Raw genomic sequence first — 27,720 nt, 5'->3', positions numbered from 1 at the left:
GAAATGAACACCTGGAGGCAAACGGGAGAGTGGGTGGGATTTTCGAGAGTGCAGGGGTGATTGGAAAAAGCCACATTTGTGTGTGTGTGTGTATGTGTGTGTGTATTTGTGTGGATGTCTGCATCTCTGATAACTTTCAGCATCTTAATGAAGCATGCAAACGCAGCTTTGTTTAACTGCATAATACAGCTGCTAGTCTTCTTTATTGGATTTGTACTCATTTGCACTTCCAGACTGTCTGTCTGTGGATTTTTGTGCATGAGATGTATAAATTATTCTCCAGTATACTCGGGTCAGATCTCAAGGGACAGAGGTTATTCTTCATGATTTGTGCCAACTGTATCACTAGTTATTTGAAGATATTCATGTCTCTTGAAGTGTCCTCAGCTGACCTTTCAGCAGTGTCTGCTGTTGAAGTAGAGGGAGTTACTACTTTTATAGCTCTCTGTGTGTGACGGGCAGGATTTGCTATCTTTGTAGAGAACAAATGTCCCCACAAGGGTAAGGGTAAGAAAACCTGAAATCATTAGAGCTGTGGCATAGATGATTGTTGAGTCTGGCCTAGGTCATATCCCTGATCAAATCAAATAAAATCAATTGAAATATAATAAATACAAGGTGTAATAAATAAAAAAGAAATAAAATAAAACAAAATGAAATAAAAAAATATAAAGTATTAAATGAATTAAAATATAAAATACAAATAAAACAACATAAAATAACATAAAGTAGCAAACATATCCTATAACATAGCAAATAAATAAAATTTTGAATGAAATAAGAATAAAATGTAATGAAACAAAATCTAAAATAAAACAACATGAAATAACAATAAAAACACTGCAAAGAGGCTTATTTCTGAAAACATTAAAAGTTCATTGTAATGATTTGGGATAGGCTTACAGTTAGATGTTTTTTATCAGTTTAGTTGTAATAATTATTATTATACTAATAATAATGAAATTATTATGAAATGCTGTTTTTATAAAAATTCTGAAATTACATATAAAATGAAATAATTCAATATCAAATGTATTTAAATAAAATAAAATAAAAAAATCAGATAACATAAAATGAAATAAAATACAAAATTAAAATAGGAAATAAAAAATTAAATGCTAATTAAAACATCACACAGCAAAATGTAAAATACAGATATTTTATTCAAAATATCTAAATAAAATACTGAAATATTCTGGTATAGAATTTTAAAGTAATATAAAATTGTTGGTAAACTCAGATCTCAGAATAATGCTGTGGTTAGTCTATAAAAATTGTCGTTCTGGCTTTATTTATTGAAGTCTGGGCCTAGATCAGCACCTTTAGGTTTCTTAAGGACAAACTAACTGGGAAGAGTAAGACCATTTGCTTACTCAGCTACTGTGTGTGTGTGTGTGTGTGTGTGTGTGTGTGTGTGTGTGTGTGTGTGTGTGTGTGTGTGTAGCACTCTGTGGGTGGTAAAAGTGCAGGCTGCCCGTTTAAGGGAGGGATTATTCTTTTTCTTTTTTTTTCTTTCCTTTGGGACAGGACATCAGTCTGGGAGTTTTTACCTTCTGATGTTTTAATCCCCCACTTTTCTCCATCACTCCCTCCTCATGCCCCTTTTCTGCTGTCCTCATCAAAATGATGCTTGAGCATCTCTAAGTAGTTTTGATGGGATTTCAGTCACTTTGTATTATGTGGGTTTGTGTGCCTGTGAGAGTGTTTATCTCTGTTTGCTATTACAGACAATGTTCTGACATGTAAAAGTGTTGTGAAAAAAATAAATAAATAAATGCACCATTAATTTGGATTTAAGACATTAAGATCAAGACATTTATAATTCAGTACTGATTGCTGCTCAACCCTGAAATGTGTGTGTGCTTGAGTGAGAATTGAACACACATTTCATATCCAGAAACCAATAATACAAAGACAGCTAGAACTATATGAGAGGAACTACCCACATGGAAAGAACCTATATGAGGATATATGTGCATATATAAAACCTATATGCAGTTTATATGCACATGTTTGCTGTCTATATACAGTATATATGCACATATATGATAATATATATGGTGCATATATGCGTATATATGCCACATAATGGCGTCAGTCAGAGCAAGAAGTACCAATCAGGTAAGAAAATCTAAAGTTTTCCTTGTGTTAAGTCAAAGTCTTTAATTTCTCTTTGAGTTTCTGTTTTGGGGTGCTTTTGGTTTTGCATTGTAGTATTGTGTAATCGGTTTATTGCGCCATTAATAGATGATTTTTTTGAGTGGTTGGGAAATGTGAAAGCACATGACTCTCTGTAACGTATTGACTTTAGTATATATATACCAGGGCTGAAACAATTAGTCGACATTATTGTCAACGTCGACGATAAAACAAATTGTCGGCAAATGTTTTTGAGTAGTGGTTCGATCTCGTATCTACCTAATGTGAGAGCCTGCAATAATGCGGTTTGACAAGTGTGGCGCTGTAGCGCAAGACTGTATTACAGCTTTCCTGATTCAGTTCAAAAGAAGAAGACAGAGCTTCAGTTAACCTCAGAACCTGAGGCTGCTGAGCGGTGTTTGGATGAATATGCAAATATATACTGCACGCCTTCCTCTCAATAACTAAATAAACACAACAAAAACATACCGCGATGTAAAAGCAGCACTTAAGAACACATTTGATTACAGTGATGTGGATGTTTGCACGAACTCTGAGGTTCGGTACTCCAGTAAAGAAAAGTCCATCCACATGGAAATAACCTATATAAACATATCAAAACCTATATTAAAACATATATGTTTATATAGGTTATTTCCATGTGGGTAGACACAGATCTCATCCTTTCTGCCTGACCTGGAAATAAGAGATTCACAGTATTGAATAAAAGAAGGAGAGAGTGAGGACAGCAGAGAAAAAGGAAGTGAGAGAGACGCCAGGGGCGGACTGCTCTAACACAGCCGCATCGCTTTTGATTTGCATGCTCTATATCTCTGAGCACTTGTATTTGTGTTTTGTGTTGTACAGGCATGAAACTAGAGCAGAGCTATTGTGCTGTGTTCCAGTAACAATGATGAAAGACGATGAGAAAGATATTTGGATTAATGTACAGTCTTTGCAGGCTAGACTCTTGGATAGATTCTACTTAAGTTACAAGTGCTCTGTTTCATCACCAGCCTGATTTCAAAGGCAGATCAGATAAATCTGCAAAAGCAACTGTAGATAAGGCTTGTGGGTCCAAAAGTTTATTTTGTATGCTTGTTTTGGTACTAGCTATAATTCTGGGGACAGAATTACTCAAAAAAAAAGTCAATCATCATTTATCATTTAGACATTTAGACATTGTGATACACTGCCCATATCACATTCATAACACCAGCAGCCCCAGATTTATTGCTTATCCTGGTAAATGACACCACTTTTAATTCACCACCTGATTCAGCTGTTATACTTCATTTTAATACAGAGCATACTCTCTCTGACTGCCCAGTCACACTGATATTTTGTCACTGGAAGATTCTGTATACTCTCAGATGAGCGTTTTGTGTTATCATCTCTCAGAGTGATTCAGGAGTGAAGAAGCGTTTATATTGTGCAGCAGGCAGATATGTGACTATTATTAATATAATGTTTCGGGCCCTTAGTTATTCAGTTACAGAATTCACTGATATTCCGTGACTAACCAAAATTCTAAATATCTGAAGCAGTGTTGGCTGTCAATGCTGTTTTGAAGATTGATTCAGCCTCTATGAATCACAGACTGAATTTACATGTTTATGTATTCATTCAAGTTCGCTTTATTTACTGCTTGGTCTGACTTATCACCTGTTATGTTGGTCTTCATTTATGAATATGTACATGGAAATGGTACTGTATTTAAGACCATGGTTTATTTTATTCATTACACTTCAAAAGTTTTGGTCAAAGATGTTTTAAATGTTTTTAAAATAAGTATTTTATACTCACCAAGGCTGCATTTATTTAATTGAAAATACAGTAAAAATTTTAATATTGGATTTATTATTATAATTTAAAATAACTGTTTTCTATTTTAAAATGTAATTTATTCTTGTGATTGCGAAGCTGAATTTCCAGCATCGTTACTGCAGTCTTCAGTGTCACATGATCCTAAAAAAACATTCCAATATGCTGATTTGCAGCTTTTTTTTGGTGTTTTGTAACATTAGAAATGCCTTAATTGTCACTTTTCACCACTATTTTGTACAACTATTATTTAATAGTAACGGAAAAGTACTGTTTATTTTCATCCAGGACATTTTTTTCTTTTCTTACAGTATACAGAACCCTCTAATTACAGAATATTCCATATAAAATTCCGTAATCCATCCGTCAGGCAGTGAGCTGTCAGCGTGCAAATTACAAGACTCCTACATCAAGCAGATAGGGAGCGTACACACAACATTTCCCACAGATTAAAAGACGTCACACCGAAGACCTCATTCAAAGTCGACCGGGCCCTCATATTCATTTTGATTAGATTTGCATTTTTCAATTTTAGAACAGAAATTGCTCTGTGATGTTGTTTGGTCAAGTCCCACAAGCCCATCTTGGCGTGTGTGTTTTCGTAATGAATTTTTTCCCAACCCCAGTTGGCCAGACCTCACTTTTTCTGCATCACTTGAACGTTTGACTCCGTTTGGTGTCTGGACTTGTGTCCCAGGGGCTTTGATGTAAATTGGAGAGAATCTCAGCACTTGGACACTCCGTCTGGGCATCCAGCCTAATGAGTGCAGCCCGGGTCACCTCCGCACCTCTCTCTCCTTTTTTGTCTCTTTCTCTCTGCCTGCCCTCCCTTCCCTTCTTCTCCATTATCCACCTCTATGTCTGTCCTCTCCGTGAATTACATTTTTCATCCTCCACAGTTTTTCTGTTTTCCTTCTTTCACATCTAAACACACTTTCCATCTGTCCCTTTGTTGGTTGTCGCACTCATCCAGTTTATAATACATCTCCCAGAGAAAGAAGACCCATGAAACCAGTAGTTTCCTGCTCTCAAAAGACTTGGCCCACTTTTTTAGCTTACTGTCAGATGTAATAATGTAGCAGTGTTCTTGCATTAGCATGTCTGGTTCGAAGATGCCCATCAGCTTTGCTGAGCTTAACTGGAGCTTGTGTAATTCATGAGAAATCACTCTGCCTATAAAGTTGCAACTAATATGCGGTGATGTGAGGGAATGTACAATTTGCTTATGAATATTATTCTTGCATTTTCAGCTACACTCCTTAATTATGCACAACCATATATTAGAAAGTTAATAATTTTATTTCTTTCTATAGTTGTCGTCTTGTCTTTGTTGTTGCCAGATTTAGACAGAATTAACCCAGAATTTCCACTTTGAATTTGTTTCTTATGATCTTAAAATATTTTGATCTAACGGCTTACATGCTTTAATTTAATTTTATTATTTTATGTTATTATTATTATTATTATTCTTTTTTTTTTTTTTAAGAAATCACAATAATTTTATTCACAATAGAACATAGATAACATAGCAAATGTTTAAACTGAGAAAGTTTACAATTTTATGCACAAAATGAGCTCATTTCAATTTTGATTTCTGCTACAGGTCTCAAAATAGTTGGGATGGGGCATGTTTACCATGGTGTAGCATCTCCTTTTCTTTTCAAAACAGTTTGAAGACGTCTGGGCATTGAGGCTATGAGTTGCTGGAGTTTTGCTGTTGGAATTTGGTCCCATTCTGGCCTTATATAGATTTCCAGCTGCTGAAGAGTTCGTGGTCGTCTTTGATGTATTTTTCGTTTAATGATGCGCCAAATGTTCTCTATAGGTGAAAGATCTGGACTGCAGGCAGGCCAGGTTAGCACCCGGACTCTTCTACGACGAAGCCATGCTGTTGTTATAGCTGCAGTATGTGGTTTTGCATTGTCCTGCTGAAATAAACAAGGCCTTCCCTGAAATAGACGTTGTTTGGAGGGAAGCATATGTTGCTCTAAAACCTTTATATACCTTTCAGCATTCACAGAGTCTTCCAAAACATGCAAGCTGCCCATACCGTATGCACTTATGCACCCCCATACCATCAGAGATGCTGGCTTTTGAACTGAACGCTGATAACATGCTGGAAGGTCTCCCTCCTCTTTAGCCCGGAGGACACGGCGTCCGTGAATTCCAACAAGAATGTCAAATTTGGACTCGTCTGACCATAAAACACTATTCCACTTTGAAATAGTCCATTTTAAATGAGCCTTGGCCCACAGGACACGACGGCGCTTCTGGACCATGTTCACATATGACTTCCTTTTTGCATGATAGAGCTTTAGTTGGCATCTGCTGATGGCACGGCGGATTGTGTTTACCGACAGTGGTTTCTGAAAGTATTCCTGGGCCCATTTAGTAATGTCATTGACACAATCATGCCGATGAGTGATGCAGTGTCGTCTGAGAGCCCGAAGACCATGGGCATCCAATAAAGGTCTCCGGCCTTGTCCCTTACGCACAGAGATTTCTCCAGTTTCTCTGAATCTTTTGATGATGTTATGCACTGTAGATGATGAGATTTGCAAAGCCTTTGCAATTTGACGTTGAGGAACATTGTTTTTAAAGTTTTCCACAATTTTTTTACGCAGTCTTTCACAGATTGGAGAGCCTCTGCCCATCTTTACTTCTGAGAGACTCTGCTTCTCTAAGACAAAGCTTTTATAGCTAATCATGTTACAGACCTGATATCAATTAACTTAATTAATCACTAGATGTTCTCCCAGCTGAATCTTTTCAAAACTGCTTGCTTTTTTAGCCATTTGTTGCCCCCGTGCCAACTTTTTTGAGACCTGTAGCAGGCATTAAATTTTAAATGAGCTAATTAAGTGGATAAAAGTGTAAAATTTCTCAGTTTAAACATTTGCTACGTTATCTATGTTCTATTGTGAATAAAATATTGGCTCATGTGATTTGAAATTCCTTTAGTTTTCATTTTATTAAAATTTAAAAAACGTCCCAACTTTTCCGGAATTCGGGTTGTATATTCAATAGAAAACTGTTATTTTTACATTGTAATAATATTTCACAGTATTACTGTTTTTACTGATGACAAATTTGAATAAATTTATGTGGAAAAAAACATCCCATATATATGGGATATGGTCTGACACAGAACAACATAAAAAGCTGTTATTGAGATATGAATAGTAATTTTAAGTAAAATAAATAAATAAATAAATAAATAAAATTCCTGTGATTAGATGTTCCTTTAAACTTAACAAAATGTTGATACATATACATCACAGAGAGTTTGTTTGTACAAAAATCGTCATAGACGAGATAAAGTCTTTATTCTTCTCTCTGTGTGTTCTTATATCATAGATATTTTTTTCCTTGATGTTCTGAGGGACTTTGTTTGCACAGATCATTTTTATCAGTTGATAAGTCACATCCTGGGACGTCACACTCTGTCTTTTATCAGAGAATGAAACATTCATTTGCGTTTGTATATTTTTTCTCATCCTTACTGTCTAACAAGGAACCAAAAACTGATTTCAGGTTCCCTTTTCAATGGCCACTGAAAATAAAATACTTACAGGCCTATATTATGTAATATAACAGCGTCATACCCATAAATAAAAAGGGGAAATGCCAAATGGTACATCTTTCTGTCATGTTTCATGTTCTCCATGATGATAAACTCTTTTAATAAGTTGTTTCTGTTTTTAGAATTCGTTCTGTGAATCAGACTCGCTGTAGCCGCTCTGTGGCTGTAGTCACAGGTGTTCTTGAGATGATTTATTCATTTGTTTATCCAGGTGGCCTCTAGCTTCAGGCTGACCATGCCAACCTTGCTGCGGGCAGAGCATTGGAGTTTATCGCACAAATGACGACGTGATCTACCCTTGTGTGTGGTCTGTGTAAGAGGGTACTGACAGGTTTGGAGGGTCCACAGGCAGTTTAGTTGAGACATTTAGTCCAGAAAACCTTCAGCTTTGTGTATGTGTGTGGATTATCAGGGAGTTGTTTTATGGTAAGATGCTTGATAAAATATACATGTGTCCTATATTTAAGTGTGACCTCACTTTCACACTGCAGAGTCAGAGATAAGAGAGCTGATATTGTCAGCAGGTGTGTGGCTTACGGGAAAGAAGGTGAAAGTGGAACTAGATATAGAATTAGATGGACACACAGATCTCACACACTGATGTTTTACAAAAGTCTGAGATCACAACTGCTCGTCAAATGTAAATTCTCAAAGCTCTTTTATATTATATATACCTTTTTATATTAAAAATAAAAAAGAAACATTATGTTGTATAATTTAAGTTAAAATTAAATATTATTATTATTAATAAAATATAAAACAAAAAACAAGATATACTAATAAAAATAATAAGAAATACTTTAAAATAAAAAAAAAACATGATGCACAATGTTGTTTCTTATAATTGTTGTTATTTTTAAATATTGTTATTATCTTTTTAATATTAAATTAAAATTCAGTTGTTATTCCTTCACCTTTCCTCCAATTTTTGATGGGAATGTCCTCAAATTAAAGCTCAGACTGTGCACTTTAACTGTAACTGTTTTGTTCAGGTGATAAAAAAAAATAAAAATGTGCCTGTATCCAAATATATATGGACCTAACTGTGTGTGTATACAGTATAAGAAACATTAAAGATGAATAATAAATGCACAACTGTACAAAGGGACAGGCAAGTGTTGGTGATTCTTCTGTCATTCCCTCTTTCCTTTCACCATTTTTCTCTTTTACTCTCTCAATCTCCCCCTCAATCTCCCCCAGTCATCTTAAACTGATTCTTAATGTAATTTTTTCTATCCCCTTCAGCCGCCTGCACCTTTTATCAGAGTTTGAGTCAGTGAAGATCAGAAAATGGCAGTTTTACCTGCTCTATTGTGTATAGCATTTTCTTATAGTAGCTTCTTTTCTCTCCGTTTGTGAATTCTGATTAAAACCGTCTGACGGGAAGCTTCAGCTTACTTGTCTGTGAAAACACAATGAGATTTGTTATCAGCCGTAAGTCTCATGTTGGAAATATATAGAGCAGAAGCAATAGACAGTAGTCAAGAGTACACACATATTTAATGCGATATGAACAAAAGCAAGACTACTGGGTCTATAGACTTCATTTGGGATCTACAGAAATCATTCTGATATGCTGATTTGGTATATAAAAAAAAACATATATAGCATCTTATTTCATAAAGTATATCATGTTTTTCCTTGATCAGGAATAACTTTGTACTGATGTTGTGATAGCAGTTACATACTGTAGGTGTTTGAGAATGTGAGTGTTTGTGAGAGGGTTGGAGAATAATAGACCTATGATCTGACTGACAATGTGCGAGACACTGGAGAACAGCATACAGGTGGAGCATCTCACACATTATTCTGTGTGCTTGTCTAAACACGCTCATGGCTTCTGTAATCGTATTACTGTAGTGTGGCAGTCGGCCAGTAAGCAGTGACTGATATTCAGCCAATGGATTAGGAGAATTAATTTGTGCTTAGGAAAGAACTTGTGCTTATGGGTAACTCATCACCAAACTTAAATTTTATTGATTTCTTGTGTGTCAGATACAAACGTCATTGTGATTCCTTAGAGCCTGTTTGTTGAGTGATGTCACCAGCAGCCCAAGGAATGAAGGTGTGTCAGCTTTGTTCTGAGGGGACGTTTAGGTGATGAAAAGCAGTACGGGACATCATCTAATTCTCCACGCCCTTCTCCTTGCACAAACATGTTCGTCTCTCACGGTCGGTGAAGTACTGAAGCGGTTATAAGATGGATTTCAGCAGAATCCACACCTTCAGGTGTCTTGCAATGCAAAGATGCATGTTCATTTAAAATCTCTAAATTCTTATGTATATTGTAATGCCCATTATTATATATTAGTCACTCTTCTCCATGCATTATCAATAAATCGGGACTGTAGAGTCTGTGAGAGAAACATTAAAAAGAATTCAAAAGCACCATGAAAGCACAATTAAAGTATTTTCAAGCCATAAGCTTTCAGTTTCAATATGTAAACACACACACACACACACACACACAGACATATATATAAATATATATATATATATATATATATATATATATATATATATATATATATATATATGAAGCACCAAACAGGAAATAATTATATAGAATCTGAATATATTAATGTAAATCAGAATAGCTATATAGTTGTAAGTGTGAATATATAAAAGTAAATTTATAATATTTATATAGAGGTTTATTTATACAGTGTATCTATGTGTGTCTGTCTGTTTTCACACACACAAACACACACACACACACACACATATATATATATATATATATATATGTTATATATAACATTATGAGTCTGGGTAAAGCCTATGTAAGTCTAAAAATGTAGCTGATTTTAAATATTATTCTTTCTTACTCTCTTTCTCCTCCCCTTCATCCAGCACGTCACTATAGACGTAGGTTTTGTCATACTCACTGATCTGTGTGAAATGCTCTAAATCTGTCCCTCCCAATCATGAGAATCCTGGCCACACCGCCGCCCTCATTTTAAGCCTGAACCAGAGACACTTTACCAGAGTTACAACCAGTTTGTAACTTAAATATGCTTCTTCAATAGCATTTTTAACTTTAAACTCTCTCTGTACTGTGACACGACAGCATGAAGGGGTTGGTTCTGTGGCAACCTGTAGAGGAACAATTTAAGGAATGTACATGCATGCATACACCTATGCTTTCTATTCAGTAGTTTTTTTAGCACTAGTTACTCATTGACCAGCGTTTACGGTGGGGTATCTGAAATAATACTACTACTTCTTTGTATAGTGGCGGCTACCAGCAGCTTGCTGTGGTTTAAATCCCTGATCTCCACAACTAGGATCAGTGCAGAGTTTCCCACGCCCCCCTCTCCCACTGATATACTAGCTAGAGGCAGATATGTCCCACAACATTGCACAACATCTCTGTTTTCAGCCATAAATCTACAGAAAACAAGGAAGTTTCTCTCTATAGGCCTGATCTGTAATGTGTGTTATGGACTTTGGACAGGCTAGACACCTTTAATTTTACAAAAATGAAAATGAGGTTTTGAGTGAGAGGTCCATTTTTTCAGTAGAATACATTGTTCTATATCTTAGTATTGATTGTTCAGTGCAACATTGAAAATACTTGTCTTTTTATAATCTGACCACTTAAAAAAAAAAAAAAAAAAAAAAAACATAGCTGCACATTAGATAAGACATGGGAATACTCTGACTTTTTTTTTCCCACATACAGCTTTCCCAAGTATCAGTACACATACATAAAAAACAAGTTGCATTATAATTTACAACTTTAACCTTTGATTTTATACTAAGCTGTACTAAAACAAATGAAACAATATTTAAAAAATGTTTGACTTTTTTTGACATTTTTTCTTTTCTTTTAATTTCTTTTATTCTTTCTTTTCTTTTTTTATCTTTCAGATAATACCACAACATAATGTGTATACCTTTTTAGTTTACTATTTTATATAATTCTACTCTTATTATACCACAACATAACACACACACACACACACACACACACACACACAAATATATATATATATATATATATATATATATATAAATATAATGCATTTTTATTTATTTTACATACATAATACCACAACTTTTTTAACAATAATTTGAAAGTTTTTTTTTTTTTATACTTTATAGTAAAATAATTTAACTGCATGACATACATGTATTATGTTGTGGTATTATGTGTATATGTTCTTGTGTGGGTCTTGTGTACACAAGTATGTTATCTTAGGGGCTCACAGGCAAGCAATTTAAAAGGAAACGGGGGGTGTCTCAAACCTTAGGGGCAAAAGATCCGGGCTGCGTGTTGGCAGAGACTGTTGATCCAGAGGAGGTGAAATGAAAGAGAGAAGGAGAGGGGGAAGAGCGAGGGGGGAGGTGAGAAGGAGAGGGGGAGGAGAAGCAAATGGAGAAACGGGGAGGGTTGTGCAAATGGGTGAGAAAGAGAGCTGTAGAGAGTGCACACACACCCCTTTCTGCGATCTCAGCGGACAGACTCATCCTCACAGTGTGTTGTGGAGTTGTGATAGACAAGAGACACAGAGACGTGCAGGATTACAGCCAGTACTTGGAGGAGACATTACCTGTATGAACTGAGCTAGAAGACATTCAAACTCCTGATGTTTAGATACTTTACTAAGGAACAAAAACGGACCTAGGATTTACCTCTGAGGTATGCCACACAACCAACTGTATTTCCATGCTGTTTTACTGTCTGGACATTTATGTCTGTCCTTTGGACTTTCTCTGGGTCCCCTGGGACTGTGATCGAGTGGACGGATGACAGTGATAAATACCACACTGCTTGGTTGATAAGGTTTACTTGCCTTTGAGGCTTTAAAAGTCTGTCTTGTGTGCCTTTGTTGGACAATCAATATGCCGAGTGTATTTAGGTGTGTTTGTGTGGTTTGTTTTGAGAGGTCTCAAAAACAAACAGTTCTGTGGTCATAAAAACCCCTCATCTAGATAGAAATGCTTGTAAGCTAAGGAGGAGGATCCATCAGGGTATTCTCTCTCACATGCTGCCTTTGTGTGTGCGTGTGAATTTTCTCACTGTACGCAGTAAATCTCCCAAGTTTGCTCTATATTTTTGCTGTTCTGTCACAAATTGCCTGCAGTATTAATATTTTTTGTAAGTAGAAATCTTAAGTGACAACATACTTTTACAGAATATATTGTATTTGCAATTCTGTCAACAGATCTGTGTGTAAGAGTCTGTCTGAAGTGTTTTGCAGCCTGTTTAAGTTCTTCTGTGTTATCTCATGAATAATGTGCCTCATTTAAAAGTTTTACTGTAAACCACCAGAGCAGCTCCCGGATAGTTCAGTGTGTGTTTTGTGTAGGAGTGAGTGTGTGTGTGTGTGTGTGTGTGTGTGTGTGTGTGTGTGTGTGTGTGTGTGTGTGTGTGTGTGGTCTACAGTTACAGTGATTTATTGTGATGAGAAGACTGAAAAACCAACTGAGCTGCGATGCTGAGAAAAGATACAAAAGAGAACAGACAGCAAAGTGAAATACAAATAAGATAAAAGATGACATACTGTATATAGACACCTAAAATGTTTTTAAGGAAGGTAAAGAGACAATCAAACCTGAAGGGAAGACCTAGATGCAGTGGACCACTAATATTTATACTGATCTGTCTGGGCTCAGGGGGTCACTGTTGCAGGTCTCAGCTGTTCAGTGTCAGACAGAAATGGCACACGGGGTGCCAGATTCCTTGGTCTCCTGAGGTCTTCCATCAGTGTAGTGGCTTTATGAATGAATTACCGTAGAGTGCACTGTGGAGGAACTCAGATTGGCCAAACAAAGACTCCTGCATACTTCAGTCTAGGAGCAAACAATGAACCACTCTCTTCCTACAACATCGTATCACTGACGTCCCTCTCAGAAACAGACTGGACAGAGAATATCTGTTTCTTCTAAGAGCTCATATCTTGACTTTATCATGCGCGTCTGTCTTGCTCCGATCAGACGCTGTTTAATCTATGGATTTGACTCAATTAACACACTCTTTCCTTTAAAGGGGGCTCTCACACAGTCAAATTGATTTCCGAGCCCAGTAGTTTGGGTCAATAAGTAGCAGACAGGATTGTTCCTCAAATACTAGGCATAAGAAATTTAAAATACAGGAGATTCTCTGGGAATTGCAGACCTTGGGGTAGTTGCTGGTTATTTAAGTGAAATGGGACACGTGTGTTCAAGCATGTCAGTATCCATGTGCTTGTATTTTAAACACTTTATTGGTCTAATACTGTATTTGTGTGTTTGTGTATGTATATGAAGGCTTAGGAAGGCAATCATGTTGTTCTGCTTTGCTCTGTAAGTGTGTTAAGTGGAACTAAGTAACAGAATGGTTTCACTGTGACCCTCCAGGCTTTTCTTCCTCCTTCTGCCCCACTGAAGCAGAGGGCATCAGCATGAAACGTGGGGGGTAGATAAGCTATATGTGTGTGGGGGGTAGGAAATACAGTTTAAATGGGTCACAGCACTGCCACAGCATGTTTAAAGTATACATTAACAAAGCTAATGATTAGCTAGAGATGAGGAGATAAAGAGAGAAAGGCGAGGTTTGGTCTTCATAAAAGTGTCTGAACAAAAAAAGGAGGGAGGGAGGGAGAGCACTACAATTTAAAAGTTTGAGTAAGATTTTTTGTTTTTTTGTTTGGAAAGAAAATACTTTTTTATTTAGCAAGGATGCATTACATTAATCAAAAGTGGAAAACAACAAACAATTAAACTTTCAGCAAATAGACAAAGGCATTAAGTTAACTTTGACTGGTTTCTATTGCACCTGCATTTGTTCTTTTTTAAATAGGTTAAGAAATTGTTTTGAGAGTTTTTTTCAAGGCATTTATCTCTAAACTTGTTACAGATACTATAAAGTAGTTTCATACTGTTTTTTTTTCGTGCTGCGATCAAACACACACAGTCATTGTTCTCACTGACAGCTCATGAATACATATAACCTAGAAACCAAATGACAGAAAGAATCAAACAAGAAATGCATAACCATTATGGATTATCTGTGATGTTGTGTCCTCTGTAAACCCATAAGGAATAGTCTGTATTGTATGAGATATTATAATCCTTGTGTTAGATGTGTATGTGCGAGACCTGACAGATATTCCCCGTTGTCTCTTTCTAATGTCTGTTTCTTAATGCAGCGTGTCCTCCATTCATTCAGCGTGTCCTCCTCTTTCAATATTAGCACTTGACTGGTTGTTTAAGCGTAGACATACAACATACAACCCGGATTCCGGAAAAGTTGGGACGTTTTTTAAATTTTAATAAAATGAAAACCAAAGGAATTTCAAATCACATGAGCCAATATTTTATTCACAATAGAACATAGATAACGTAGCAAATGTTTAAACTGAGAAATTTTACACTTTTATCCACTTAATTAGCTCATTTAAAATTTAATGCCTGCTACAGGTCTCAAAAAAGTTGGCACGGGGGCAACAAATGGCTAAAAAAGCAAGCAGTTTTGAAAAGATTCAGCTGGGAGAACATCTAGTGATTAATTAAGTTAATTGATATCAGGTCTGTAACATGATTAGCTATAAAAGCTTTGTCTTAGAGAAGCTGAGTCTCTCAGAAGTAAAGATGGGCAGAGGCTCTCCAATCTGTGAAAGACTGCATAAAAAAATTGTGGAAAACTTTAAAAACAATGTTCCTCAACGTCAAATTGCAAAGGCTTTGCAAATCTCATCATCTACAGTGCATAACATCATCAAAAGATTCAGAGAAACTGGAGAAATCTCTGTGCGTAAGGGACAAGGCCGGAGACCTTTATTGGATGCCCATGGTCTTCGGGCTCTCAGACGACACTGCATCACTCATCGGCATGATTGTGTCAATGACATTACTAAATGGGCCCAGGAATACTTTCGGAAACCACTGTTGGTAAACACAATCCGCCGTGCCATCAGCAGATGCCAACTAAAGCTCTATCATGCAAAAAGGAAGTCATATGTGAACATGGTCCAAAAGCGCCGTCGTGTCCTGTGGGCCAAGGCTCATTTAAAATGGACTATTTCAAAGTGGAATAGTGTTTTATGGTCAGACGAGTCCAAATTTGACATTCTTGTTGGAAATCACGGACGCCGTGTCCTCCGGGCTAAAGAGGAGGGAGACCTTCCAGCATGTTATCAGCGTTCAGTTCAAAAGCCAGCATCTCTGATGGTATGGGGGTGCATAAGTGCATACGGTATGGGCAGCTTGCATGTTTTGGAAGGCTCTGTGAATGCTGAAAGGTATATAAAGGTTTTAGAGCAACATATGCTTCCCTCCAAACAACGTCTATTTCAGGGAAGGCCTTGTTTATTTCAGCAGGACAATGCAAAACCACATACTGCAGCTATAACAACAGCATGGCTTCGTCGTAGAAGAGTCCGGGTGCTAACCTGGCCTGCCTGCAGTCCAGATCTTTCACCTATAGAGAACATTTGGCGCATCATTAAACTAAAAATACGTCAAAGATGACCACGAACTCTTCAGCAGCTGGAAATCTATATAAGGCAAGAATGGGACCAAATTCCAACAGCAAAACTCCAGCAACTCATAGCCTCAATGCCCAGACGTCTTCAAACTGTTTTGAAAAGAAAAGGAGATGCTACACCATGGTAAACATGCCCCGTCCCAACTATTTTGAGACCTGTAGCAGAAATCAAAATTGAAATGAGCTCATTTTGTGCATAAAATTGTAAACTTTCTCAGTTTAAACATTTGCTATGTTATCTATGTTCTATTGTGAATAAAATATTGGCTCATGTGATTTGAAAGTCTTTTAGTTTTCATTTTATTAAAATTAAAAAAATGTCCCAACTTTTCCGGAATTCGGGTTGTACATTTGTGGCTTTATTTCACTAATTCTGTGTGTGTGTGGGCAGTGTAGGTTTCTAAAAATGTCCAAGAAGAAAACAAAACATTAATGATGTTACCATATTTCCTATAAGGTCACAATATCTGACCTTTTACCTTTAACTTCTATAAAAGGCTGGAGAGCAATAGAACATTATTGAGTGAAGTATTTTTTTTCCCTCTAAGTACTGTAATTTTTAATAAATGCTTAAATTAAGGGTGTGTGTAAATGGTCTTTCTGACGTTTGTATATCTCATGCTTTTTTATAAAGATACAAGAAGCATCTCTTCTGGTCTAAATCCTTTAGAACCAGAGAAATTACATTTATAACCCCATGGCAGGAAGACTCACACACAAATGCACTGTTTTAGAAGTCCCATTCCATAAGGAAGTGATTCCTGCAAAACCAAAAGAAAAACAAAGTGGCGGTGCAAGTTTGGATATAGGAACTGGAAGTACGTCCATGTGTGTGTTTAAACTCTAGTATGGTGATCTTTGTGTGAGAGAGCGGGGTGCAGGAAGTTGATAATGGACTGTTAACACCTATATCAAGCATCTTTAAGACAAACAACTATATATTGAGGAAAATCCACCACCGTTTAACCATTTAAATTTACCTGTCACAACAAAGGCCTTGATCAGACACATTTCTTTAATCTTCAAAGATCTTAGGACCGCAAGCCTGTTGAGACGGGCCACACAGCTGCAGGCAAACCACAGATTACTTACTCATTCACTTAATGACTTTAGTGAGACTATTGACAAGAATAATGTTTAAAAAATACATATGGAGAATAAAAAGAGGGCTGGGGGGGGGGGGGGGGGGGGTTGGGAATTAACCACTTGAACTTTTATGCTCAGGTAAATTTGTGTGAGTCTGAGAGTCTCAAAGGAAAGAGACACTCAGTTCTTGAAAGGACAGTTCATCATCATTTACCTATCCTCATGTTATTTCAAACCTGTATGACTTTCTTTCTTCTGGAGATCACAAAGGAAGATCTCACCAAAAGCTTTAAGAAGACCACTTTTATGATACTTTTGCAGTTTTATTTTTCTAGTCAGTTTGGATCTTGACATCTCTGGACTTTATTAACTTTTACTGTATCAAAAGGTGTTCCATGTAAATGATGACATAATTTTTAGATGAACTATCACTTTAATGCTGCTTAATCCACTTAGTTTCCATCTCTGTTTGTGACTAACATCCTTTCAGTATAAGCACAAAAGAGACTCCCTTTCAGCACAGGTTATCAGCGAGAAAAGATAGGCTCTCTCAATATCCTCCACTGACCTGGAAGAGATCTGATCTCGGTCTGAAAGGAGATACTGCTGTTGCATGCTGGTCTATTTTACTTTCCAAATTAGCTTTCTTTTAAGCAGAGACCTGAGTGTCTTCATTCGTGCCTTGTGGCATGCGGGTGCAGGTTTTGTTGAGCTTCTTCCACTTGTTTGGCAAAAATGAGAGGTTATGTGGATAAAAGCAGCCTCTTGCTTTCAGCAAAAGCTTTTTCTGTGATTCCAGCTCTATGCAGCACAAATGCACAGGCTGGGAAGCTTCACTGTGGCTTTTACATACAGCAGGGTTACAATAATATAAAGTCATACACTTGCTGCCTGGGGCATTGTGGTCCCGTTCGAGGAAGATTACACTCTTCGAAGTGAGACACACATTTTCTCTTTGTTAGCTTGATGGTGTAAGGATCCTCCAGGCAATGTGACGTTAAAAATATCACAGATGCAATCTCTGAATCCTGGCTTTAATATTTATTTTCAACTGGACTAGAACTATAACTAATTCTATATATTCTGCCATAGAATTTAACCCCCCCCCCCCCAACCCCTCCATGATGTTCACTTATGACCAAAAGATTAGTGAACCAAAGTAGAAATAGTAGGTTGTGACTCATTATCACTTGCGGCATACCTCAAGGCTCTGTTTTGGGGCCTTTTTGTTTTTTATAGATGCTCATTTGAGAGGATCAGTTGTTTAAGCCCAAGACACGCCAAGCCCACGGTCAGTCATCAGCTGCCGTCGGTGAGCATCTGTCGGGCTAATTTTTTAGGTGTGTTACACACATCGGCTCTCATCAGGCTCACGTCAGCAGAAGTTTGCCCGATTCAACATGGAGGTTCAGTTTAGCAAAAGAGTTAGTGTCCGAGAATTAAAGCAAAAGTGAAAACAAGCATGTAAATGAAGGCGATACAAACTGAATAGAAGAAGAGTTCATATGTTAATGTTCTCCTAGATAGGGCATTAGTATTATAGCAATATCTAAATGACTAATTTTTGTAAGTAATTTATGTGGACTGGGAAAGGACATTTGTGTTTTTCAATATTATACAGTAGTGCTTCTGGTGTATATTAAATGCTTAGATACGATCCTATCATTGCAAACTTCTGTTTCATGAATTGAAGGATTTTGGCAGAATGAGCAGCCTTCTCTTTAACAGTCTGGTAAAGTGTGTTCACTGCTGACGCACTTTGATGAGACACCTTCTGTAGGACATGACAGCCTACTGAGGGGGAGAAAGTGAGATCTACAGTGTATATGGTTGGATATGTGAGTGTGAGTGTTTTTTTTTTGGCTGTGTGCTGGCAGGACATGTGTGAGATGGAGGTGGATTTTAAAGGACAGGTTGGTCAGCAGCAGTAAGTCTCGTTCTGAATTGAGCCTAAATAGTGTCTGGCACTGATGTGGTAATGGGGTATTGATCTGTAGTGGTTTGGATGATGGTGTGCATGTGCTTCAGAAATAGCTCTATTGTGTCTTTGTGGTAAAAGGCTGAGTCTCACTAGCACACACACACACACACACACACACACACACACACACACACACACAAAATATCATGATGAAGAGATAAGATGAATTGCCTTCCAACCGTGTAGAAATCATCCAGCACTGAGATCTAGCTTTTTTTCACCCATAACCACAAACCAGTATACATTCATGGAGGGCTTGGTCAGTTCCTCTAAAGTTAGTTCTACTTTTTGTAAAAGAGAATTGAACAATGTAGCAAAAATAACCGCATTTTCTATATATTGCATTCAAACAATACGAATATACAATATAAGGTATAAAGAATAATTTTTTTTGTTAGGATTTATTTTATTTCATTTTTATATCTTACATTTTATTGCAAAATTAAATCTTACCTTATGCAATTAACTAATATTTTGTGCTTTTGTTTTGTTTTTTGTTTTGTTTTGATCAGATCTCTCTTGGCTTTATCCAGCACTACTGGTTAGCCTCTGACTTTTAATTTGACTTTAAAATTATAGCGTGAGACATAAATTGAAAAAAGAAAGAAATGAATGAATAGTCGGAAAGCTATTCTTCTAAAGAGCTTTTATTCTGTCTTTGCTTTTGTTGTTTTTCTGTCTGTCTTCTGTTTGCGTGTGACATTCCTGTCCTTTCAGGGCCCAAAGCAAAAGCTCAAGTCTTTCAACTCCCTGCCCTTTTTTTTCTCTCCCTTCATTTCTTGAAGGGGCACTTTGTTTGTGAGGTTCTGCTTGTTGACGTAGGTGCAAAAAAATGAAGCTAGAGAATAAGAGAGTGGCAGAATGAGAGAATTACGGAACCCCTGCACTCAAGATTACCCCTCCTTTCCAAATGAAGCCTCTTAAGGTCCTAAAAGATGGCTTGAGGCCTTATGAACACACTTATTTCCTCTCTCCAGACCTGTCAGGGCTTGTAGGTTGTTTTCATCAGCTGTGGAAGTTTCTGTCCATTGGTCTCAGGTGTGCTGAGAAGGGGCTTTAGAGCACCTTGTGTGTGCCTTTCAGTGCCTCCTCCACCCCTCTTTTCCTTTCCACTGGGGCTTCCTGCCAGACGAGAAGAGCTGTTGGCTTCGAGCCATAGTCTTATCCTACCTCTCATTCACCGTCAGCAGCAGGAATCCCAAAGCTATGAGTATGTGTGCTCGTTCTGGATGTGTGAACTGCCAGCATTAGTGGCCATTCTCTCACACAACACTTGAAACAAGATACCCATGTGTGTGCTGAGAATTAGTTCAGCCTGAGCTTGCCATGGACCTAGAGACTGGACATATCACTCTGAGATATGACTTTGGTGTCTTGGCCTTTCAGTCAGCGAATTACTAAGTATGTTGCACTGTGGTGCTTATAGAGTAAATGCAGGCTTGAATCTGACCATAGTACTCTTTCTGTAATAAAAAACATCTGGTTTATTCAGACAAATTTTTCCCCCCTGATGCAACTTTACACACCTAATGCATTTTTTGGATGTAGTAGAAATCTGAAAAAAATGATTTTTTATATATTGTAGTGAATCATTTTATTTTATTGTTTTAGTTATTTATTTTTTTTAATTTTTTTTTCATTACGTTACAAACTTTTATTTAGTATTTGTATTTTTTTTTACCTTATTTTTTATCATGTTGCAGTGAGAAATGTGAGAATTTGAGTAATGTGCATCAGTCTCAATGATCGGATCTGAAGTAGATTTTTTTTTGTTAATCAGTTCATGAAGTGTATGTAAAATCACACATAAGTATCTGCAGCTGTGAACAAATTCACTATTTTCGCTCTCTCTTTCCCCATATAATGAATTATGGGAAATTCACTTTTGTAGGAAACACTGATAGTCTGGCACAATATATATATATATATATATATATATATATATATATATATATATATATATATATATATATATATATATATATATATATATATATATGGCTGTACAAAATGCCTTGGACATTTATGATGTCTGATATGCCTCATAATTATTTTATTATATATATTAGAGTTGAAGAACATATTAGGGCTTTTCCCAGGATGCCCTCAACATACATTTTAAAAATGGTCTCTTTCTATTTTGATATTTTAGCTTTGAATAAGAAAAGAAAACTCAGCAGAATCAGACATGCTCATCCACATTCATCCTTTTGTCTCTTGCCCTCTCGATTTCTCCCTCTCTCTCTCTCTTTCCCCCAGACTGGCACTCTTTGTTCAAGCGTGTCATTGGAAGTGTGTAATTTGTGAGCCCTTCAGCCAACATTTCTCCCCTCTGATCAGTGAGAGGACCCATCTGCAGCCCTCCTCCTCCTCTTCCCTTCCTGCATGTCATCACTCCATTTTCCCCAGACAACGGACACAAATTAGCCCCATTTACACTCCATTTCCCCTAACTTCACTGCCTCTAACCTGATAATGACTGGTGCATCTAGATGAATTAGGATGATGGCGATGAATTGTGTGCTGGTGTGGAATCAGAATATAGACATGAGTGTGACCATAATGATGAATCTCACACACACCTGAAAAAATGAAGCAAAATGCCACGAGAGGCCATGTGTTACAGTGATATTTCACTGTGGGTAAGCGGTGATGTTATGAAGTGGAGGTAAAACCACTGTAACACATGGTCTCAAGTGGCTTGCTGCTTTGTAGAAAATGTCAGCACCTGCAAAAGGATTATAAAACACAGATGTTCTGTTAATACTGTTTACTGATGCCAAGCAACATAGCAGCTCGCATTAATATGGAATGTGTGGTCAGGTGTATTAAAATGCATTTGAAAATGGCTCATTCAAACTGAATTTTGTAAATAACAGTCACTATATTCCCATCATATAGCATATAGGCGACTTTAATTGAATAGAAAAAAACAACTATAATTACAAAGTTCCATTTATAAAATAAAATAAATAGATTTTTGATAAATAGAAGTTTTGCATATGACTTTACTAAGACATTAGGCTATCAACACAAGCACAGACCAGAATAGAATATAGAATTCTATAGAATAGAATAGAATAGAATAGAATAGAATAGAATAGAATAGGAAAAAAATACAAAAGAATACATTTATGTTTAAAATAAAAATATCTCAACAAAGAAATTGCTGTCTATGGGAAGGTCAGAGAGCTCTCAGAATTCATCAAAATATAATCAGAATACATCAGAATATAATACAGGAGAACAGAATAGAATTAAACAAAAATAAGTACCCAAAATAAAAATACTTTTAATAAAATAAATAAAATAAAATAAAATAATGTATGAATATCTCAGCTCTTTTGCTTGAACGCTTTGCAAATGACTTTTCACTAATGCACTGTCAACAAAAGCACAGATCAGAGAGATGAATGTGACTTCAGACATTGAGAGAAAGTGTTTTTGGGTCCCCTGAGAGTATATGTGCTCCCCACAGTCGGTCTCGGTTAACTTATTTTACCGGCATAATTCTGGAACAGCAGACTCTGTCTCCCCCTCAGAGAGATTTAAATGGGTTGAATGAGAGCAGCGGACGAGATGTGCTAAGCTCTGTGTTGGAGATGAGAAATCCTTTGAGGAGCAGACAGTATGACCGCTGCACTTAGAGAGACACGATAGGCTCTCGATAGGGCTAGTCCTGATCCAACTTCATCCCCAGGTCAGCAGCCTGCTGAAAGAGAAAGATTTAAAAGGTCCCCCCTAAGGATTTCGAAAGAAACTTAGCCACATATATACTATTAAATGATGTCAACCTGAGGTTTAAATTTGTAGATTACAGTACACATGTGAACCAATCCCTGAACATTTTTAACACACCTGATCCACTTCAGTGTGGTTTGAAATCCACAATCTTTTTTAATGTATTTAAAATGAACTTTTATTTATTTATTTTTCTTTTCTTATCTACCTTTTTTTTGACAACCTGATGTCAAACTGATCAGCATGGGATGTCACTCTGGTATATTATCAGTCTTTCCTCTTTGTTCATTCATCATCACTCTATCATTAACACGTCTGAAAGGCAGAGATAACATGGTGTTCCAGGTCATGGTGCGTTATTGAACAAAAGAGAGGAAACCGGTCTGGTGGTCCCAGAGGAAGCCACAATCCTCCTCCGCTCTGACCGGTGGCAGACAGATTATCTATGAAGTCACATTATAGATTTAAAGCTATGAACCAATTTACTTTTTTATATTATGTTTAGCACTGGCTAAATTTTTTTTGACCATATTTGTTGTTGTACTTATAAAAGAAGCAATCACATAATAACATAAATAATGATAATGCCACATTAGAAACCAAGATGGACTGAGGTAGATGGGGGGGGGGGGGGGTCAGAGTTACTGGCGTCAGCCTCTCATTACAGGTTCATTGAGCTCTGCGGAGCACAGACACGGTCAAGAGCCGAGGGACATGATGGAGGAGTCCTGTCCCTTCATTTGGATTAATGGACAGTTCGTATCTTCTGTCGTTTGATGGTCTTAAGAGCTAGTCCTATGGAAAGGTTACTGATGCTGTCATGCTGAAGGCTATACAATAGGACTTCCTTTTTTGGCTCATTGGAGAAACGTTTAACTTTTTTTTTTGTAGTTTGACATGAATGATTGAGCTATTGTAGGTATCAGACTTTTAGGATGTTGAATATGAGATGGGTGTTAGAACTGAAAAAAAAAAGATTATTACATTTTGGGGGCCTTTGTGACACTGTTATGGATAGGAAAGAGGTGACAGGAAAGAATGAGGAGCAGAGGGGGGATGTGAGGAGGAAATGACCCCGGGTCAGGCATACGGAAGTGCCACAATTCAAAAGCACTGCATTAAAAAAAAAATTGTACAAAAAAGTACATATTCACTACTCTTCAGTTTTATTTAGATTTATTATGTAATATAGGATAATATACTAAATATTAAGTTATGTATTTAAAAAATAGATTTAAGAAATCTATTTTTTCATTAATATACAAAAACAATTGATAAATGTAAATATATATTCAATATAAATGTTTTAATAAACGTTTACTATTATTTAAAAATTATTATAATATAATATAACAAATAGGTATGTATTATATTATATTATATTATATTAAATATGATATTATAATATATTGTATTGTATATTATATATTAATAAATGGTAATAACATTTGTAATTAAATAAAGAAAAAATTTAAATAAATATAAATATATTATCAGGACATGTGAACTTTTCAATAAAATTTGGTATGATCTTTAAAATGATATAATAGATATCATATATTATATTATTATTATATTATATTATTAATGTTTCATTGATATTTTTAAAATAGAAGTTTATATAAACTTCATCAAGACGTTATTCAACACTATTTTCATGTTGAACCGATGTGAATATTTCTAGGTGCTTGTTTTTCTCCCTCTTTCCTTGAAAACGATGTTAATCTTTCCATCCAGGTGTGGATAAGGTTTCCATGCGTTGATACAAGTATCAAAACTATGTGAAGTGTACTTCAGTTCCTGTGGTGATAAGCTTCTTATGAAGTCTCCTCTTTAAACTCTTCTTAACCCCTCTCACTGTCAAGCTCTCTCTTGTTCTCTGTCACTCCTTTTTCTTCTCCATTATTCCCAAGAGTGTTTCATCGTGTCTTTCAAGTCCCTCTCATCTCAAGCTAAGTTGCTCATTCCCTGTCAGGAATCCGTGGAAAAATGTGTGAAATGGGGAAAGTCGCCCGTGGGCAGGGTGGGTTTCTGGGTGCTCAGAATTTCGGGTATTGTTTAAAGAGACATACGTCAATTAGCAGTGAATGTGGATGGACTATTAGAGGGATCTTAAATTGGTTTCTCAGGCACAAAGAAAAAGGTCAACACTATTACAGCGGGAATGGATTTATGGAACTCCCGTGAAACGCTCGAAGCACTGTTTGGAAAATGACCTGCTGGGTTTTCATCTCAAGTTCTGTTCAACATGTTTTTGTAAAATAGTTCTTAGGTGTGTTGACTAAGCAGAACTACACTTGTTATGAACACAAAACAAAGCAGAGGAGCAGAGGGGAAGAGAGAGAATGTGTTTCCCTTGTTCAAACAAAGGTGGTTAAAGGATAAAAGAGAAAGAATAAAAGAAGTGCACCTATAGATCAACCCACACAAAGGAAAAAAGAAAAAAGATTTCAGTGCAGAAATAGAGGACTTAAGGGAAAGAGACATTATTATCTTATACCTGAGAAGTTTGTGTGTGTGTTGTTGGGTGTTGGAGGGAAGTGTGTATGGGTGGGGACTGTGTTAAAAGTGTCAAATATTTGGTGGCCGTTGTGGCAGGAACAAAAAGTTATTTTCTCTCCTATTGCTAGTCAGTCAGAAGAGACATGTTGATTGTAAATATAAACAAAACAAAGGAAAAAGTTTTGTGCTGGTGACATTCTATACTATTTTGGTATTCATTCTGCTCACGATTTCATTACAGCGTTTACATGGAAACTGTGACCACAATATTCAGCAGAAACCTCTGTGGATATCTGTAGAATATATAAAATAACTGGTCATGATTTTCTTATAATCGCATGCTGTTAGTATAGCTGTCAGTTAGAGTTGGGTGAATATGTATATAGATGGGGTCAGTAAAATTCTAAAATGTTTTTGAAAGAAGTTTGCTCAACAAGGTTGAGGTTGAAATTATTTGATCAAAAACACCATAAATGTGTCACATGGTCCTTCAGAAATCATTAATATGCTGACTCAATGATAAAGAAACATTTCTTATTATTATCATCAGTGTTGAAAACAGCTGCTTAATATTTTTGTGGAAAAAATTATATATATATTTTTCAAAACTATTTGATGAATATAAATTCAAAAAACAACAGCATTTATTTGAAATAAACCTCTGTAATAATATAAATCTCTTTACTGACACTTTTGATCAATTTAATGCATCCTTGTTGAATAAATGTATTTAAAAAACATTACTCTATGCATCAATATAACAACACATAACAACGCAAATCATAAAAAAAAAAAGATTTGAAAGAACTGATGAATCAAACTTTCACAAAAATATTGGAATATTTGCTACTTTTGTTGCTACTGAGATGGTCTTTAGAAAACGGATGGCCAAATAACATCTAGTATATTATAATAGCATAGCAAATAGCATATACAATATTCACAAAATCTGTTCATTTTATATCATCAAATCAAAATGAAATCGAATATATTGTAAACGTATGATACTGTACGGGCCAGCACTAGTATCTATGGGGTAATCAGTCAGCAGAGACAGACAAAGAGAGTGTGGGCAGTGATTATTCTTGTGTCTTTGTCTGCGCTCTCTCAATTATACTAACAAGAGTAGATTGTGCACATGCAAAATGACAGATTCCATCTGAGGGAACAATGGAGCATTTCTAATCCAGTCTCTCCTGTGCTCACTCGCTCTCCTTCTGTCTGTCTGGGTGTGCAGTTAAAAGCCCCGCAGTCTTCCTCAACTCAGTGCAGCAGTGCTGGGCTTTGGGGAGATTTTAAACCTTGCTCTTCTGCCCCAGGCCTTAAAGACAAGCAGGAGAAACAAAAAGACTAAGTATTGGACTAATGGGAGCAGGTTTCTGAACGAGAATAATGCATTTGTGTTTGCTTCCCCCTCACTTACAGTAGTCTTCACCCATTGCTTTTCTTTGTCTAGTGAGCATCTTCTCTTCCATAATTAATGTCTAATAAGAGCCTCCCAATGCTTTTTTATATTTATATTAGAATATCTGACTGAATTAAGTTAATTAAGGCTGCGATTTGGCTGTAGTTGTTCTCAAGCTGGCCTGTCTGTGCTTTAATAATTTATAATGTGTAAATGGAGACATTTCAGATGATTATACTTCAGTAATTGTATATTTTGTGACTCGTCGCTCCACTTTTGAATTTTGTTTCAAAGTTTTGTTTCAGGAGTTTTATCCGTTTCACACCCACTTATACCTTCCTACCATCTGTCCACTCCAAGCTTACTGTGCACTACTATAAACTGCTTTATTAGCTGCCATATTCCTCATAAAGATTGGGAGTGTTTTGTCACCTGTAGGACTGTATTAGTGTGAAGTAGCTGGAGAAAGCTAAAGACAGTAAAGCTGTGATAACATGCTTTTTTAACAGTCGACTCGTGCTGGTGATCTATTCTACAGCCTCTCTTTCTCCTCAAACAAAAGAGTGTCTGAGGGAAGAAAGCGGGACGTTCGGTAGAGTCAGTCCGTTTCATTATTCCATTACAATGCACGCCCTCCTCACGGTGTGTGTTTGTGTGTGTGTGCTTTAATAACGCAGCTCAGGCTAGCACATCCCTCACAGTGAGGGACGTGAAGTGGAGGAGGTGTCCTCCTAAGTGCCTGTGATTAAAGTTTCACAGTGAGACACTGCAAAGCCCAGCAGGCCATTCCACCACCACACACCCTTCCTCCATCCTCTCCACCTGCCTGCGCCCTGCAGGAGACATCCGGCTCCGAGACAACAAAACATCTAACGCATTCACAAACAACAACAACAACACATATAAGCATTTTATCTCACGTTTTTTGAGTAATATAATCGTCATATTGTGTTTGTGCTAGCAGAGAGTCTATTGCTGTCACCCTG

General features: G+C 36.6%; 1 protein-coding gene across 1 annotated transcript in view; it reads left to right on the top strand.

Moving 5' to 3' along the window:
- The first annotated feature begins 11,977 nt into the window (after positions 1-11,977).
- tiam1a (TIAM Rac1 associated GEF 1a) overlaps positions 11,978-27,720 on the top strand; it is a 51,852-nt gene continuing 36,109 nt past the window's right edge. Inside the window, exon 1 of the mRNA XM_059539781.1 lies at positions 11,978-12,191. The gene's annotated coding sequence lies outside the window, so the exon portion shown is untranslated. The remainder of the gene's footprint in view (positions 12,192-27,720) is intronic.

This window comes from Carassius carassius, chromosome 45, assembly GCF_963082965.1.
Source record: "Carassius carassius chromosome 45, fCarCar2.1, whole genome shotgun sequence".
NCBI classification, from domain to species: domain Eukaryota; kingdom Metazoa; phylum Chordata; class Actinopteri; order Cypriniformes; family Cyprinidae; genus Carassius; species Carassius carassius.
The sequence above is the reverse complement of the archived record's forward strand: the minus strand, read 5'-3'. Positions and strand labels throughout refer to the sequence as shown.